Source organism: Hibiscus syriacus, unplaced genomic scaffold (assembly GCF_006381635.1).
Source record: "Hibiscus syriacus cultivar Baekdansim isolate YM2019G1 unplaced genomic scaffold, ASM638163v2 tig00110319_pilon, whole genome shotgun sequence".
Lineage (NCBI taxonomy): Eukaryota > Viridiplantae > Streptophyta > Magnoliopsida > Malvales > Malvaceae > Hibiscus > Hibiscus syriacus.
Window position 1 is genome coordinate 1,227,857 of NW_024062678.1, and position 17,152 is coordinate 1,245,008.

Sequence of the window (17,152 nt, forward strand, 5' to 3'; positions counted from 1 at the left end):
AAGGGAGACGGGCGCTGATTGTTAGGATAATTTTTTTTTGGGATTTTCTCAAGTTGGGTATTTCGATTTTGGGGATTTTCACAAGTTGGTTGTTTTGATTTTGGGGATTTTGGATATATAACCCAAGCCAAAACAATTAAATAATATATTTAGTAAATTATACTCAAACAATGACATAGGTTAGATGGTAGAATGATTGTCGCCCATACCTTAGGTCACATGTTCAAACTTAACCAGTTACTAATTTTCTTTTTTTCCCACTGAACAGAAAAAATGGGAAAATTCAAGGCTAAGTTCCTGAACTTCCTGGATTTTCTAAACTAGTCCAAAAAGTTATAGAAACTTGAAGTTTAATCCATAAAATCAATTAATTAATTCTATAATTTAGAAATTGAAACTAGGGTGTGACATCGTAGATGGTTTTCTCATGATGCCCAATTCTGATTTTCGATTGTCGTTGGTCTTTCAATAGTTTAATCCCTTGTTGTGATTGTTTGTCGATGCAGTCGGATTTGTTCATATCTGTCTTTTGTTCTAGTTATTAGTTGAGTTTTAACATTTTTCTTGTACGGTATCGAGTGACTAATTTATTATGTCATTTACTATAAAAAAATCTAATTATGTGTTTAGTTTACAAAATTCATTGTAGTTTTGAATGTTTTATATTTTTAATAAAATTAGTGACTATATTTGCATAAAAAATAGATATAATCAATGTTTACAAAGTTTATGGATACAAAGTTTATGGATAATGATGAATGCATGATTAGATTAGTTAGGCCGTCCTTTCTCAAAATTGTTTCTTATCTAAGCCCTTCGTATTCATAATTTTTTATATTAATTTATGACAATAATAAAATATTATATATTTAATTTTTCTAATTATTGATAAATTTTATAAATATAATTATTTAAATCTAAATCTTTTTTGAAAAAAATAACACTATATAAATTTATTTATACTTGATTTGGTCTAATCCAAATTTAAGAAGATTCTATCAAAATCAAAACTTGTTTTAAATTTGTAAGTAAAATTTTATATTAAACTAGATTCGATGTATATATATATAATCTTTAGAGGGCATTTCATAATTTGGAGATCTCCTACGGAAGCTGCTTTCAACCTAGTGTTGGGGGTAACATATTATCTTACTCCCCTTATCTCATTACATATGAGAACAAATGACAACTATTTTTTTTATTAAATAAAATAAGAATCCGTTTCAGGTGCTTTATATGGACTTTAAAAAATGATAAAATAAAATAATAAATCAAAATAATTTTTAGTCCGAAACAGAAAACAAATGACTAGGAGCCTAGGACGAAGGGTTTGACTTTATAAGCTCAAAAGGATAAATTATGAGACAAGTCATTACAAGTTTTTCGAATTTTTAAAATTGACACAAAAATTTCTCTATTTTACACTTATAACCTTGAATTTCAAATCTTTTCAACTTAGTCTTAATTTCACCAAAGATCACAATTAGATCCATATTTTTGTAACTATTTTCAAAATCTGATTAAATTACACAATACTCTTATACCATATTTTAGGGCGTTATATTTGGAATGCACATCTAAGAGGATACATATTTGTCTTATGTGACATCTCAATTAACATAAGTTGAAAATTTTCGATTAAAGTAAAAATACAATTGGTCAACCACGTCTATTTCAAAGTTATTTTTTTGTTACAATTTAAAAGTTAAATTTTGAAAAGTTGTGAGAGACTAATGCTTCTTCAAACTCAAATGTTAAAAAAAAAGGGACAGACACAAATTTTTATGTTAAGGAGAATGAATTTCTAAAATCTTAAGATATGAATTAATAAAATTTCAGGGGACAAAAAAAAATCTTCAAATAAAAAATACATACTTTTTTTTTAAATATTTAATAATTTTAAATTTTCAATAAGACGAATATCTTACTCATCTCCTCGATCTATCCTTGTGTCCAGCCCTATCCTTTTTCAACTATATAAAACCCCTCCCACCACGAGGAAAACATGATGTAAACAAGTAAAAAAAAAACTTTGATCATTTATTTTGTAAAAGAAGAAAATGATGTTATCGTAATTTACTAAGTTTATCACAGTGATATTAGATCTTATATTTTAATTAATTTTGATATTTTTTATTTAATAATCTTTTTTATGTATTAGAAATGAGTGTTATCATTTTAATAAATAATTTTGGGAGTGTGTTATTTTCATGGGTAAACTATACATTTAGTCATGTAAATATCACTTTGGTTTTGTTTTGTCACTAAATTATTTTTTAGAAGCATCACTAATGTTATATTTTGGTTTCATTTTGATCACTCACCTTTTAAAAAAATTAACAATTATGGTGACGTACCACTATAAGGTAATAACACGTCATCATTGAAAAAATAACAAAATGTCACGTCAACAGTTCTGTTAATTTTTTTAAATAGAATGTGACCAAAATAAAATCAAAACATAACATTAATAATTTTAAAAAACAGTTAGGTGACCAAAACATAATCAAAGTGGTAGTTGGGTGACTAAATACATAGTTTACGCTACCCTATTTTTATAAATAAATTTTAAAAAATGATATATGGGTAAATAATTTCCTTTTGCAACACGTGCTGCTCTATTATTTAGTCAATTTTGTAGTTTTGCCATTACATTGAAATTGGATTTACTTGAGCAAATGTCAATTTAGTTTAATTGAATTGGCATTTAAATTATTATTCATATTTTTTATTATGTTATATTAATCTAATGCGGAAATAATGAATGTTATTATATTATGAATATAATGATTATGTAATAATAATAATTACGAACAATATTATTATTATTATTATTATTATATTATTATTATTATTATTATGTAGCAGACGTCATCACTGTCGCGAATCATTATTTAAATTCATGATTTTTGGTATGAATTTTAATCATAGAAGATCACTGGAGAATTCTAAAGAGTCGGCGAAAGATAAATTACTAGGAAATTTCTGAAGCTTACTGTCGCCTAAGTTTCATTCGCCTTCAGCTATATAAGCTCATTTGCTTTTATTGCACATTTATTCCAATCAAAGGTGCTTTTTGTTCTCTTTTCTTTTTATTTCTTCATCGATCTGGAATCTGGGTTTTCTTTGTAATATGCAAAATAGCAACAACAAAAAAAAAGAACTTTTAATATGCTCTTAGGGTTTTACACTTCCATTGTCTTTTATTGATTACTCAACCGGTTCTATTGAAAATTCTTGTTTTTAACGTAATGAGCTGTTTTTTCCCGTTTAAATGAATCTGAATAACCATCTTTGACATTTCTTCCAATCTTTGTTTGATTCTTGAATCTAAAACTGCTTCAATCGTATATGTATGCGTCCATGAATTTCGAGTATATTCATGAGTATGCGTGGACCGATGCTGTCGAATTGGGTAGTGAATTGCCTTGTGACCTTTTGCTGATCCAATAGATAGGCTGCAACTGTGATGTTTGTTGCTGAGTTTGTATTTCATCCTGTAGTGTTCTTGAATCTTAGTCATAAATTTTAGTGGAAGGAGAAATAAGTATGCAATGTGTATCGAGTCGGATGCTTATAAAGTCGAGCATACATGTTAATGCTCTTAAAACAGTCTCCACGAAAAACTTGTCTGCTTTGCAACATATCCTATCATGGTGCCCTTTTGCCTGTCACCTGCATTTCTGCCATTTTCCCTGTTAACGTTAGTATTTTTCAAGACTCGACGCTGATAAAGATGGGAACTTGCTGTTTCCGGTGTCTTCTTAACACATGAATGAGAATATCACAGTTTTTTTATTATACAAGATATCTGATCTAGCTAACTTTGTTGATTCCATCTCATTTTGGTTTTTTGTTCTGTTTGTATTGTTTTCAGATGGAAGTGCAGAATTCGGAGCAAGGGCAAATAATTGAAATACGAGGAGATGTGCCAGCCGCAGAGACAAGCCTAGGAGGAAGTACGATTTGTGGAGGTGCAGCGTGTGGGTTTTCTGATGCTCAAACCATTTCTAAAGATGCAAAAGAACGTTCAACCTCTATGCGGAAATTGTTGACGGCGGTGGTGCTCTGCATTGTGTTTATGAGTGTTGAAGTTGCTGGAGGAATTAAAGCCAATAGTCCTGCAATCTTAACTGATGCAGCTCATCTCTTGTCCGATGTTGCGGCATTTGCAATCTCCTTGTTCTCTCTTTGGGCATCAGGGTGGGAGGCAACTCCGCGTCAAACTTACGGATTGTTCAGGATCGAAATTCTTGGTGCCCTTGTTTCGATCCAGATGATATGGCTTCTAGTTGGCATCCTTGTTTACGAAGCCATAGCTAGACTTATTCATGGTACAGGTGAAGTTCAAGGCTTTCTCATTTTGGTTTCTGGTCTTGTGGTTAATATTGCTATGGCTCTCATACTGGGTCATAATCATGGGCATCACCATGGTCATGGCCACCACATGATCACGGTCACAGACATGGCACTGAACCACATAATAATGGATTTAGTGTAACTTCTCATCACCATCATCATGGTTCCAATTCTAAACTACATGATAAGCATAATCATCCTCTTGAAGCTGAACCTGACCATCAAGTGCCTCTGCTTAAGGCATACTCGGACTGTGAAAAAAAAGCCCGAAAGTGGAGAACCTAAAAAGAAGGAAAGAAACATCAATGTACAAGGGGCTTATCTTCATGTCCTAGGGGATTCCATACAGAGAGCATTGGAGTGATGATTGGTGGAGCAATTATTTGGTGGAAACCCGAGTGGAAAATAATCGATCTGATAATGCACCCTTCTATTCTCCGTTATCGTATGGGGAACAACCATCAGGATGCTGAGAAACATCTTGGAAGTTCTCATGGAGAGCACGCCCCGTGAAATCGATGCCACCAGGCTTGAGAAGGGTTTATGCGAGATGGAGGAGGTGGTTGCCATTACATGAACTGCACATCTGGGCCATAACCGTTGGTAAGTTTATTAGCTTGCAATGTCTTAATTAAATCTGAATCTAATGCTGACATGGTATTGAACAATGTTGTAGATTACATCAGGAGATAATACAATATCAGCCATGTCACTATTCAGATAGAGCGCCAGTAAATCCATGGTGCACTAGCTTTTTGTAGTTTTACTGTTGCTTGCTATTTATTTTCAGCATCTCCTCTTTGCCTTCATGTGTGCATGTCTTTTACTGATGAGATGGTGAAATAATTGTTTATAGTTTAAATGTGATTGATTAAAATAAAATTAAAGGGTAAAGTACACAAATGGTCCTCCGAGTTATTTTGTTGAGTACCCTAACTATTAAAAGCTACAAAATAATCCCGACTATTGTTGTGCTTTATTGAGTCTCCCGACTATTGAAGTTATAAATGGTCACTCGACTATTCTATGTTTTAAACTTATCATCTTTTGTTAAAAAATTGACGGTAGTCTGGGCTAGATGTAACATGTAGACTGAGAAATGTTAAGATGCGATCTTAGATAGGGGTGAGCAAATTCAATTCGATTTGAAAAATCGATTTTTTTACTCGATTCAATTTGAAAAAATTTGACTCAAATTGATTTCGGGTTATAATTTCATAAACTTGATTCAATTAGAAAAATTTTAAAGTTCAAATCGAGTTTGATACAACTCGAATAGTAACTTAAATTTTTTAATATTAGTGGATTAATTTTTAAGTATGAGTGAGTCTCTCGACTCTGTATAATATATCACATATGAAAAATATGAAGAAATATGTATCGTATATGGTTATAAAATCTATTTAAATTGGAATTAAATAATATTATATTTATAATTAAATTTAAATAAACTCGAAAAAATCAGCTTTATTCGAAAAAAATCAATTCAAGTTCGACTTATGAATAGGACTCGTCAATCTGAATAACTCAAAACTTTTTTACTCGACTAGATTAAACGCTCACCCCTAATTTTAAAATCTCAAATGATTATCATATTTTAGGCAACATGTTAATGTTTAGCTCAGACGATCATTGATCTTTTATCGAAAATTAATTAAAGACGAATTTAGAACATATGAATAGTCGAGTGGCTATTTTATAAATTTTAATAGTTAAGGGACTCAATAAAATGGCATCATAATCGAAGGATCATTTATAACTTTAATCATAATCGAAGGATCATTTTATAACTTAATAGTTGAGGATTTAACAAAGCAGTACAGTCGGAAGACCATTGTGTTTACCCAAAATTAATTCGGAGAAAGTTTGATAATGTGATGAATCCCAAACAAGAGATGATTAAGCAATAGAAGTTTTGAACATGTCCAGGCAGCATTCTGTAGCAAGTCCCCTCTTCCAAAACTTGTCATAGAATTCACCATAAGTAAACGTCGATACACTGCTGGATGGTCATCGTCGATCAACCGTGGCAGGGCCTATCAAGGCATCAGGCGACGGACAGTAGAAAGTAGGGATGGAGATTCGTTCTTTGTTGCGGTTGACAACAGCTCGATGGAGCACGCTCTTATAACGATCGTTGCTAATGACCTGCATTTGATCGCCGATGTTAACGATGAAGGTGTAGGGAATAGGATGAACAGCAACCCACTTTCCATTTCTCAAAACCTGTAATCCAGGGACATCATCTTGTAGAAGAATGGTTATTAAATTAGGATCAGTATGGCTTGGCAATCCATAAGTAAGCTCTGGTTGTGGACATGGAGGAGTAGTTTAAAGCCATGTGTTGTCCATGCTTGCCTAATGTCTTATCTATATGATCCTTCTTCAACCCTAAGCTCTCGGATATGGCTTCCAGCAATCTTAGCACTAAATCCCTGATGCTACTGCAGTACTCGGCCACATCTTCCCTGTAACAACAGATTCAGCCACAGTTAAAAGTACCAGAAAGGGTAAAATATGTATTTAGTCACCTGTCTATTTTCGTGGTTCTGTTTTGGCCATTTAACTATTGTCTTTTTTTAAAATCTTATAACGTTACATTTTGGTTCAATTTTAGTTACTCGCTGTTAAAGGAAATTAATGGTAATACTAACGTGTCATCATAAGATAAATATCACGTCATCATTGAAAAAATAAAAAAAATATTGCGTAAGCAGTTTTTTTTATTTTAATAGCGAGTGACCTAATCGGAATGTTAGATATGATTTAAAAAAATAATTCAGTGACTAAAATGAAACTGTGATAATAGGTGGGTCTCGTGGGTGACTAAACATATAGTTCACTCTCAAAATTAAAACATAAAAAATAAGATAAACTACATATTTAGTCACCGAACTATCACTTTAATTTTTTTTTATTTTTAAAATCATCACTAATGGTACATTTTAGTAAACTGATGTTAAATGATGAAACTGTCGACGTGATAATTTTTTTATTTTTTTAATAATGATGTGATATTACTTTATGATGATATATCAAATTATTGTTAATTTTTTAACTTTAGGTGATCAAAACATAATCAAACGTAACGTTAACCATAATTTTTAAAAAAATTAATTACCAAACATAACTAAAGTAATAATTGAATTACTTACTCTAAAAAGAATATTGGCTAATTAATATATATTAACCTGAAGGATGGGGGATTTGAAGGCCATTGGTTGACGTGATCTTCGAGAGGGTAGCAATGGAGTCTGAGAAATCCCTCCAGTTGGCAACCTTCTCCGTCTTGACATTAAAACTGGTTGACAACCGGTTCTTGACAGAAGGGTCGTCGGAGTAATTCTTCAACCGTTCACTCTCCGGTAAATTAAAGAATTCTATAGCTAAACGCAGCATGTTGTTGATCGTGGCCTCTGAAATCCCATGGTTCTTGACCTGGAAGAAACCGTCTTGTTGGCAAGCTAGGGCAATCTGTTTAAGACATCGGAGCGGTCGGGTCCCTGGAGGTCGATAAGCGGAATGGAAACATCCGATGCATCGATATCGGAGAGGTCTGGACGGTCGGAGATTGTCTTATGTAATTGGGTGGCACCTGTTTAAGTGTAGATGCGAGGCCAGTGAGTAATAGCTTGGAGGAGGCTGCCATGGACAATGGAGTCAGCAGAATTCATGGAAACACCACCTATTTAACAACTCATTTGTCTGATGAAGATGACGTCCAGTTAGTGATATCACAACATTTACGTCATCTCCTCCAACAATCACTTTTACAGCATCAGAATTTAATTCAATTGGCTTTTCTCGAGGTTCTTTGTATTATTAAAATGTTTACTTTTTTAGGTTTAAGGTTCTTTAAAAAATCAATCAACATTTCTCATCACATAATTAAAAATATTGTAAAAAATATAATATTTTTTGTCTAACTGAAAATATTATGAAGACTATTTATAACATTTTCGATCCCACCTATTGATACCGTTTTCAGCCTCATATTTTAGGTTATACTGTAGAACTGCCCTCAATATAGTTGTGCATTTAAAAATATTTTTGAGATTAAATACACATATATTAACAATAATTTTTATGTGGATGGATGTGTACAAAAAAATTAGATAAAATTTCAGGGTAACTACAACTAATAAAAGAAAATAGACACTTACGTACTCTATATATAATGTATCTATCAATACATCCATGGAATGAAGTTAGGACGGCTTTCATCTACTTAAAAGGAGAGAACCTAATAGTAGGTAATTCCTTCTATTTGGATGAAAGTAGTAGATAATTGTCCAGTAGAGGAAAAGAGAGAATATATAAAGAATATGACAAATAGTCAAGAGTGATAGAGAAATAACAGTGTGTGATCCCTCTTTCTCTAATATTGTATTTTGATATATATATATATATACCTTCGATATTAATTTTAGACCTAGAGTGATAATGACTATTTATAAGCTGTCAAGATAATAGATATGATAGTTAGATAAATAATTTAGTTGATTTAGTGAATTTATTATTGATAATGTTAAGAATGATCAAGAGATATAAACATTTAATTTTTTTAAATAATAATAATAATATGACTTATATAATAGATCAAAGAAGGTGATATATAATAATTACGTATTTTAAATATTTAAAATTATGAATAAATATGACAATACATGTTAAAAGAATGGTACGTCAACCTGGGGGCTTAAAGTCTGGCTTTTACGGCAGAACTGTCGATAAACAAATAATTGATGTTTGTTGACCAAATATTGTAAGAGATGCGACGAGATACGTGCAATACTTTTATTTAAATAATGACACATTCTAATTATTCAAAATAATAATAATTAATATTATAATCAGAACTGTCTGCCCATTTGCATGATTTAATATACTTTTACTTTAAATATGGAAGTAACAATTAATTATAAAAAGTGGCCTAATCATGGACCAATTTACACTGGAGGGGGCAATTGTCCCTTAATTTCGATAGTTTAATTAATTTTAAGTTATTAAAATTATTGAAATCATTATAATTAAAATTTATCTATCTTAAAATTTATTAGTTTAATTATATTTTAATTTTGAAATGAAATTTTGATTTCTATTTTTTTTGGCTTAATAATTTTTAAGAGCATTCATTTTAAAATTAAATCATAACTCTTTAAATGTTATAATTCATTAAATTTAAAGATCATATTTATTTTAAAATTAAACAACTTATCATTTATTAATTCAATCCTGACTCTACTGGATATAATACACTGAGTGATAGGATACAGTGAAGAGTTCTAAATTTTAAAGATCATATTTATTTTTAAATTAAACAACTTATCATTTATATAAATTCAATCCACTTGGAAGTTGGAATAGGCAGCCGCTCATTCCTGTGTGCCTGCCTGGACAAAGACTTCGTTTGTTAAGTAGCATTGGTGACGCCACTCATTCTGACCTCGGTAATAGCGATATTAGTTGTGTCATTGCCGACGCAAATCTATTATTGCTTTTTTCTTCTTCTAAATGTAATTAATCTATTAATAGATTATCTTGGATCGGAATTTGGTAGATATTAATTAGGATGATTCTTTTAATTTAGTTTACTTTATTTATAATTGTCACAATTTAAACTCATTATATTAATTAAAAGATTTAATGCGTCATCTACTAGATCAATTGATTATTGATAAATCTATTATTACTTTTTTAACAATGACAACTGGATTTTATTAATAAAAATATTTGAAAGAATCAAAATACAATACACCCAACATAAAGAGAAAAAAGAACAATAGACAAAAAAATATACACAAACAAAAATATTAAACTCAAATATACGAAAAAAATATTCTATTTAGAATGACAACCAATATCAAAAGAATCTAATAACATCTATAAAGACTAATTGTTTCTGTCGAGCGAGGCGATTTACGAAATGATAAAGGAGTGATGAGCGAACCAAACTATCTGACAGGTCGTCGCACTATACAATTATGATTATATCGACAAACAATCATTTACCAAAGAGGAGAAATGATTATGTGACCACTGACAAACCAATCAGAAAACAAATGACGTGAGGGTATCTGTGCAAGCACCAAAACGACTGCAAAAATATACAAAAAAAAAACTTACAAAAAATTAAGGATCGTGTCACACAGAAAATACATGTTGCAAGTGCACAAAACATGTTTATGACATATATTCTTATTCCAAATTGAAAGGAAAAAAACTCAAAGAAAAATAAAAATAAAGGACAATGTGAAAAACAAAAAAATTAATAATCATCGTCGATCGATAGCCAACATTATAATTGGTATTGTTGTTGATTAAATAAAATTAAAGGGAAAAAAAAAAACAAAGATTGGGAGAAAACCTAAGCCAAATATATGATTTGAACAATTATTTCTTTCTTTCTGCCTATTCCAGTGGGTTTCATCACCATTAAGTCGGTTATTCTATTAACATGATCATGTATTTTCGTGCAAATTAAATTTTGGGTAAAGTGTAGTACTGGTCACTGAACTTTTCTAAAGCTTTCATTTAGTCTCCTAACTTTTAAAACTTGCAATACAGTCCTCCAACAAGTCCGTTGGAATGGTCCCTGACGTAACCGGACGTTTGACGTCGTTACACTGTCGTTAGTACATTTACAATATGGTCACTGAACTTTTCAGGCACTTGCATTTAGGTCTCCAACTTTTAAAACTTGCAACACAGTCCTCAATTTCATTATAAACCCCAAATTCCTTTTCGATCTCGAATTTCCTTTTTCGCTCTTTTTTCATTCCAATGTAACTTTTCAGTCGGGATGCATGGGAAATTCTAATCTAACTTTGAATTATGTGGGTGTTGACTTTAATAAGAGTCCATTGAGAGAAGACCCGACCAAGGGACTATCGGGACCATCAACGATTCAAGGTGGTTAGATATAGATCATCTCAGGTGAGCTAAATGTTCGATGAAATGCTTGTGAGAAAAAATGGGGTTAGAAATGCAAAGTTGACAAATACTTAAGATGAACTAAGTATCATTGTTGAAAGTCACCAACAAGCTAGAATATTTTGTATAAATGACATATATAATTTCTTCGTTTTCTTGTGGTTAAAGATTTTCCAACATATGATCAATATAATGAAATCTCAAACAGCTTCACCTCTCAATCTTTCACTCACATGCACTCTCGTTTTTTTGTTCTTCAATTTCACCATGTAAATTGTAAACCCAAGCAGTGCTCTATCTTTCAGCTTTTATTTACAAAGAAAAAATGGAGGAAGAATTCCTGGAACACAACACCGATTGCGTTTATTTCTTAACCTCTCCCATCACTGCAGAAGGTATTTATTTTCTCTTTTAGGCTATCTAGAAGTAAGCTTTTCTCTTTCTCACTTCCATTTTCAACTCGCATTGTGTATTTTTTGTTGAAATTTTATGTTCTGGAACTACATGTCAATGATCTAGATATTCAGTTAGTTTGAACCAAAACCATCTAATTTTCTTTATTTATTCTTAATAAAAACTTTTAGTACTCTTATGAAAGATATTCAGTCCATCATAATAGACGTGAAAGAGGGTCCAGGCTAAATTTTTTTATCTTCTTGTTTGGTTTTTCTTTAAATCAGGGAATTGGTTGTGAGTATCGACATAGTGAAATCGCCAGGCTCAATCCGAAAGACTGCTGATAGATTGGGAATTGTATTGATCTGGCCTGTGTTTTGGCGTCCTGTGAGCTCGTATTCTTTTAATAAATTCATGTTGATTATGGGACTGATCTATCGTGAACAAATTGGATTTGTTTACATGTTTTGGAAATTGAGGACTATGTTGCCAAGTTTTAAAGTTGGGGAACCTAATGAAAATGCCTGAAAATTTAGTGACCATATTGCAACGTACTACGGCATCAAACGACGGTTACGTCGGGGACCATTGCAAACAGACTAAATGTTGAAGGACTATATTGTAAGTTTTAAAAGTCGAGAGACCTAAATGAAAGCTTTAGAAAAGTTCAGTGACCATTACTATACTACCTTTAATTTTGTGTTCAACATATAAAATTGATGGATAAAATTCAAGTAGCGTGGAGTGATAATTTTGAATAATTCATTTTAAATTTTAATTAACATTATATTTTAAAATTTTAATTTTATATAATTGTAATTATATTCTATACTTTAAACATGATTTATGAAATTAAGATATAATTATATACTATAAATTAAATTCATTTAGAGAATTAAACTTTTTTCTAATTACATTTTATAATTATTAAAATAATAATTATATTTTCATGTTATTACCCGTAATATACAAACCCATCATTCCTTTGAAATATCCCATGATTAATTAATAATTTAGAGAGAAATAATAAGATTTTGAAGATAAAGCGGTGACTGTTATGAAATATTACGTGGATGTCATTATTAATCTTATTAGTTAATGAGCTTTAGCATTCTTCAATGAACTGAGAAGAAATGCCAAAGGATTGACTCTTCACATGTATTATATTTATAGAGCATTAATCACCCCTATATATAGGGGTTCATGTACTCATCAAAATATAATATAGATACATCTATCTCTATTTCTCTCCCATATATATTTATTTTAAAAGACGTATCATACTATCCGAAAATATTATTGGGCAAGGTGAACAAAAGTGACATGACGTTACCAATTTCACTTAGGTATGTAAATCTCCATAATCTAACATCTATTAAGGTATATATACTATCATTGTTAAAAGTGACTTCTTTCATTGAGATTTACTATTTAAGTGACACCTACTTGTAAAGAGATTATGTCTTTGCATGATTTTTTTAAAAAAAATTGGCATGCGTGAATAGTTTTATTTTATGTTTTCCTTTACTGTATATTTTAAGCTTGTCCATTACTTTATTCATATGAATTTGTTATATATACAAGTATCTTGTTTTGTAATATTGATTTAATTTATATATCTCGTATATACTTGCTCAACTTGTAAAACATGTTTTGTTGTTTGATTTTCTGATCATCGACCACCATGACTAGAGTTTATCAATGCATTGTCATTTTAATTATAATTTGTATTTTTTAGATTTTGTTTTAATGTTTATAACATTTTTGTATGTATATGAGTAAGCGACATTCACCAATTGGTTTTTTAATTATTAGTGATCATGTCAATCTTATAAGCTTGAATTTATGGCCTTGGACATCATTGGAAAAAATTATTTATCATGGGTACTATATGCTGAAATTCACTTGGATGCAAGGATTTTGGTGAAACCATTAAGGAATGAAATAAAACACAACTCAAGATAAGGTAAAGCCATGATATTCCTTCGCCATCACCTTTATGAAGGTCTTAAGACTAAATACTTGACTGTTAAAGACCCTAAAATCCTTTGGATCAATATAAGGAAATGTATGACCACCAGAAAAATGTATTTTGCCTAAAGTTCGTTATGATTGGTTGAATTTAAGATTACAAGATTTTAAATCTGTTAGTGATTATACTTGATCATGTTTAGAATCACTTCACAGTTGAAGTTATGTGGAGAAAAATTATTGATGCTAAATGCAAAAAACATACTCCACGTTCCACGCAAATAATATTGTCCTGCAGACACAATATCGTGGAAAAGGGATTCAAGAAATTTTTGAATTGATTTCTTGTCTCCTAGTGGCTGAGAAAAACAACGAGCTACCAATGAAAAAATCATGAATTACACCCAACTGGTTCTGCTCCATTCCCAGAAGCGAATGTGCAACTAAAAATGTACAGTATTGAAAGAAAGAAACCTTGTCAATGGCAGGTAATGGACGCGACCATGGTATTAGTTGTGGTTATAGTCGCGGACGTGGACATGGATATATATGGTCAAGGTGGTCATTTTAGAAACTCATATCCCATCGAAAGTGGGAATGTAAATGAAAGCAAGCATAGAAAGAAAGGAAAACAATGTGACTAATAATGCTATCGTTGTGGAGGAAATTGTCATGACATCACTGGAAAAAATTATTTATCATGGGTACTAGATGCTGAAATTCACTTGGATGCAAAGGGTTTTGGTGAGACCATTAAGGAAGGAAATAAAACAACAACTCAAGATAAGGCTAAAGCCATGATATTCCTTCGCCATCACCTTTATGAAGGTCTTAAGACTGAATACTTGACTGTTAAAGACCCTAAAATCCTTTGGATCAATATAAAGGAAAGGTATGACCACCAGAAAAATGTAATTTTGCCTAAAGCTCATTATAATTGGTTGAATTTAAGATTACAAGATTTTAAATCTGTTAGTGATTATAACTCGATCATGTTTAGAATCACTTCACAGTTGAAGTTATGTGGAGAGAAAATTACTGATGTATAAATGCTAAAAAACATACTCCACTTTCCACGCAAATAATATTGTCCTGCAGACACAATATCATGAAAAGGGATTCAAGAAATATTTTGAATTGATTTCTTGTCTCCTAGTGGCTGAGAAAAATAACGAGCTACCAATGAAAAAATCATGAATTACACCCAACTGGTTCTGCTCCATTCCCAGAAGCGAATATGACAACTAAAAACGTACAAGTATTGAAAGAAACAAACCTTGTCAATGGCAGTGGTAATGGACGCGACCATGGTATTAGTTGTGGTTATAGTCGCGGACGTGGACATGGATATAGATATGGTCAAGGTGGTCATTTTTGAAACTCATATTCCCACCGAAAGTGGGAATGTAAAGATGAAAGCAAGCATGAGAAAGAAAAGGAAAACAATGTGACAAATAAATGTTATCGTTGTGGAGGAAAATGTCATTGGTCACGTCTATGTCGTACTAAAAAGCACCTAGTTGATCTTTATCAGCAGTCACTAAAACAGAAAGGAAAGAAAGTAGAGACAAATCTTGTGTATGAAGATGGCAAATGTGATTTTGATGCTAGCAATACAACCCACTTGAAAACTACTGATTTTTAATTTACTCCTGAAGTAAATAATTAAGTACACAAATTTTCATTGATCATACTAAACTCTATCAAATTATGTTTATTTTTAATTATATAGGTTATAATTTATGGATTTTATTGCCATGTTTTATTTTTTAAGGGACAATTTATTATTACTTTTATGAGACATTTTATCATCGGATATTTTAACTATTTGGATTTGGATATATGTTTTGGACATTATAATTGTTTTTGTGACTATTATTTTTTTTCTTTAAAGAAAATTATGAATACTTCTCAAAGGCAGTTAGCATTGAATGATGAAGATTTATGCCTAGCAGACTGTTAAACTACTCACACCATACTCAAATATAAGAGATATTTTTCTCACTTAATACTAAAAGAAGGAAGTGTGGGCATTATATATGGTAGTACAAACATTGTAGAAGGCTCCGAAAGATAAAATATAATATTTCTAAGGGGAACAAAGTTTGAAATCATTGACGCGTTATATCCCATAAGTCTCAAAGAAATTTATTGATTTTTAAAGATATATGCCAAAATGGATATCATATTGAAACTATAAGTGAAGGAAATCATGAATTTGTTCAAATTACGAGAATTACTTAAGGCAATAAACAAGTTCTTGAGAAGTTGCCTACATTCTCTACTGTTTGTACTGCACAAAGACCAATTCAATAGAAACACATGCTATAGTAAACTAGAAGTTTACTGATAACTTTACTGTTTGGCATGACCGGTTAGACCTTCCTAGTTCAATTATGATGCGAAAAAAATCGAAATTTCATGTGGACATTCATTGAAGAGCCAACAGATTCTTCAAAATAATTTTTCATGTGTCGCATGTTCACTAGACAAGTTGATAATTTAGACATTACTTACTAAGATAAATTATGAATTAATTACTTTTCTAGAACGAATTCAATGGCATATATGTGGACCTATACATCCCCCATGTAGACCATTTAGGTACTTCATGGTTTTAATCGATGCATCAACTTGATGGTCCAATGTATTTTTGTTATCAACTCACAATCTGGCATTTGCGAGGTTACTTGCTCAATTGATTTGATTGCGAGCCTATTTTCCATATTTTTCTATTAAGACAATTCGTCTTAACAATACTGGAGAATTTACTTCTCAGTCTTTTTAATGACTATTGTATGTCTATTGGAATAAGTGTTGAACATCATGTAGCTCATGTTCATACACAGAATGGTCTTGCAGAATCTTTAATTAAGCGACTTCAATTGATAGCAAGACCATTACTCATGAAGTCTAAACTTCCAATCACTGCTTGGGGGCATGGAATTTTACATGTTGCGGCATTGATTCACATCAGCTCAACAAGTTATCATAAAATATCCCCATTACAAATGGTTCATGGTCAGGAACTAAATATATCCCATCTAAATTTTTTTGGATGTATCGTATATGTTCCAATAGCTCCACCATACAGAACTAAGATGGGTCGTCAGAAAAGGATAGGTATATATGTTGGATTTGATCCCTATCAATAATTAAATATCTAGAACCATCTACTGGGAATTTATTCACTGCTCATTTTGCAGATTATCTTTTTGACGAGTCAATTTTTTCAACATTAGGGGGAGATATCAAACAATTGGAAAAGGAAATTAATTGGAAAAAATTATCATTGTCTCATCTTGATCCTCATACTAAGCAATGTGAATTAGAAGTTTAAAAGATTATTCATTTACAAAGTTTAGTTAATGAATAGCCAGACCCATTTACTGACCTAAAGAGAGTGACTAAGTCACATATACCAATTGTGTGCTCCAATAACACTTGACGTTCCAGAAGGACAAATTCTAGTTCTAATGAGTCTAATGCACGT

General features: G+C 31.2%; 2 pseudogenes; one reads left to right on the top strand and one right to left on the bottom strand.

Moving 5' to 3' along the window:
- The first annotated feature begins 2,985 nt into the window (after positions 1-2,985).
- On the top strand, positions 2,986-5,094 carry LOC120117110 (annotated as a pseudogene).
- Positions 5,095-6,250: 1,156 nt separating this feature from the next.
- Positions 6,251-8,008, bottom strand: LOC120117113 (annotated as a pseudogene).
- Positions 8,009-17,152: the final 9,144 nt, after the last annotated feature.